The sequence below is a fragment of the Rhagoletis pomonella genome, unplaced genomic scaffold (assembly GCF_013731165.1).
Source record: "Rhagoletis pomonella isolate Grant_MI unplaced genomic scaffold, Rhpom_1.0 Rhpom_scaffold_00002, whole genome shotgun sequence".
Lineage (NCBI taxonomy): Eukaryota > Metazoa > Arthropoda > Insecta > Diptera > Tephritidae > Rhagoletis > Rhagoletis pomonella.
The window spans coordinates 70,364,590-70,367,110 of record NW_023458556.1 but is presented as its reverse complement, the minus strand read 5'-3'; the positions used below and the strand labels follow the sequence as shown (position 1 = coordinate 70,367,110).

Genomic DNA, 2,521 nt, shown 5'->3' with positions numbered 1-2,521 from the left:
AGAAATGACTGGCGTGCTGTTTTGGACTCGGCCAAAATCGCTTAGGTAGTTACAGCGCCAATAAATAAGAAGAAGAAGAAGAAGATAATTGAATGGGCTACAAAACTTCCTAGAACCTTTCTAGAAAATCCAATTAAAAAGCTCGAAATTTTTGATGATTTTTTTTAAATATTGCATAAAGTTTGAAACGTGGATTTATATGAATTTTGTTAAAGAAGGAACCATATTAAAAAAATAACTTAAATAATAAACAAAAAATAATAATTGGGAAAACTGGTGAAAATTTGGGTCGACTTAATTTTTGCGACCACTGTATGTATGTAAATGCACATTATAAGTTCGTTTTTTATTATTTATTTGTTAACTAACTTTATAAAATTTTGGATTGGTTTATGAATACATACATATGAATAAAATAAACAGAAACACCAGCAATATATCAAAATACATACTTTTTTTTGTAAATGAAGATATATCCATGGGTGGGGAATTTACGAAATTTTAGACAAAATCGGGGAATTTCATTGTCGAAATCGGCGAATTATCAAACATGAGTTGGCTACCCTGATGTGAACTCGCTCTCAATGGGAAAGGGTTATTTGTATATAATTTCCGTTGCTGTTGCTCTCGGACACTTATCGCTAGGAGAGAAAAAATAAATGTTAAATAGAGCGCGGTTACTCACGAACGTTATGTAGCGTACCATAAAAGTACGTAAACACATATCAAATTTGCTGTTGATAGAGATTATTTATGTCCCACAGAACTTGTATCACCTTTTTTGGTTCCATTTATATAAATCTTTATTTCTTATTTCATTACCCAAACATGTGTACGATTGTATAAACTAACTCAAAATATACATATGTATATATAATAGCACCTATACCAATATTTAATTACACAGTTTCTAGTATATACATACGAAAAAATACTTAGTATAATAAAATAGCTTATTTTTAGGGTATCATATTATGAATTTGCACGCTTACTTCTGTGTCATAAATGCTAGCACATGTATGTGTATGTATAAGTTGTGTAAAGACGCTTTTCTTCCAATTATGTACGTCCACTTATATTTTTCTGTCTTTCAATAAACAAATACACTTAAAAATAAGAGTCCCTGCTAAAGTGTCTTTGCGTAAGGGAAATTTAAGCAGTTGATAAATAACCCACAGCAGAAAACACAAAAAGATCATACAGAGAGATTTGCACGGTGAGAAACACTCTTTGCTTGAGAGATTTGTGTGTCAGTGAGAAACACAATAAAAAATAATATATGTTTAAAATACTACATACTAGTTGTAATACTGATTTCTGTGAATCAAAAGAAATTTTTCAAATTATTATTTCTTAATAAATTATATTGTATTAATTTTTGTTTACATGTATAATTGGGACTACTATTAGCTTTGTTTGTTAATGTTTGTATTAGATTTTTGAATGTAAAACAGAATAAACCAATACATTGATAAATGTATATATACTTCAAGCTGTATTTAAGAGAAATATATTTCGTTTCTGAAAAAAAATGTTTGAATGGAAAAATTCTTTTTTAAGATTTATTCAGAAAATGATCGGATCGGATTTTAAGACGGTAATTTTCTAGCATCTACGGTCATTATGAAGAGATCCACACATCGTACATTTAGCTTCATGTCAGACAGACTTTTTTGGTGTTCCCAGACACCGTGCCCATAAACTCTGTGATCCGCTAAAATATGCTTGCTATATAAGAAATCCATAAATGTTAATATGTATCTGTACCTGGTAGTTCGAGCGAGAGAAAAGTTAGAGTATATTTTTCGTAATTTCTCTTATTCTAAAAGATGACTCAGTTTGCTTAAGTTTTAAATTGACAGTTTTCTATATCATATTCCAATATCATATTTTACTTGCTTCTGATCCCCTTATTTCCGTTTTTTGAGGTTAAATGGCGAATTAGGATCATAAAACGGAGAATTTTTGTTATTAATTGAAATACTTTCATGAAAATGAATTTATATTCACCAGAAAAACCAAGCGCTTATATTACGTTTTGGAGTATGTGTAGCATTTTCAGTGAATTATGCCTCATAGAAACATCAGGTACATGCAGCTCTGAAACTAGGAACATCTGAAATTCCCATAAGAACAACTTGTTGAGTTAAGCGCGTTTAATGTCCAATAATAAGACCCAATTCATATAAAACTTTCATATAAAAATTTTAGAACGAAAATTAAAAAGGAAGCCTTAGAAAGGAATTAGTTTAAAATGTTTAACTTTCAAACTAATATAATTATAAATAAATAAATAAAATAAAAATGTGTACAATATTTGCTATGAGTGCGTATAACTAAGCGTAGAAATAAGCTTTTCTTGCTAGCAATGAGCGAAAAGCTATTGCGAAAAGCGACAGATGAGCACAACACTACAAAGAGAGCGAGAGAAAAAACAGAAGTGCTTTATTAAAAATTTAAACGTATTAAAAGCTTCCTAAAGTATTCGTCTGAAATGTTGCCATAAGCGGTAAAGGGGAGG

At 29.8% G+C, this 2,521-nt stretch overlaps 1 protein-coding gene across 3 annotated transcripts in view; it reads right to left on the bottom strand.

Moving 5' to 3' along the window:
- The window catches only part of LOC118734032 (glutamine-dependent NAD(+) synthetase), a 400,175-nt gene that overhangs the window by 156,426 nt on the left and 241,228 nt on the right, over positions 1 to 2,521 (bottom strand). The window contains exon 4 of one of the 3 annotated variants that reach the window (XM_036463723.1): positions 453 to 641. The exons of the other annotated variants lie outside the window; for them this stretch is intronic. The gene's annotated coding sequence lies outside the window, so the exon portion shown is untranslated. The remainder of the gene's footprint in view (positions 1 to 452; positions 642 to 2,521) is intronic. 3 annotated transcript variants of the gene reach the window in all.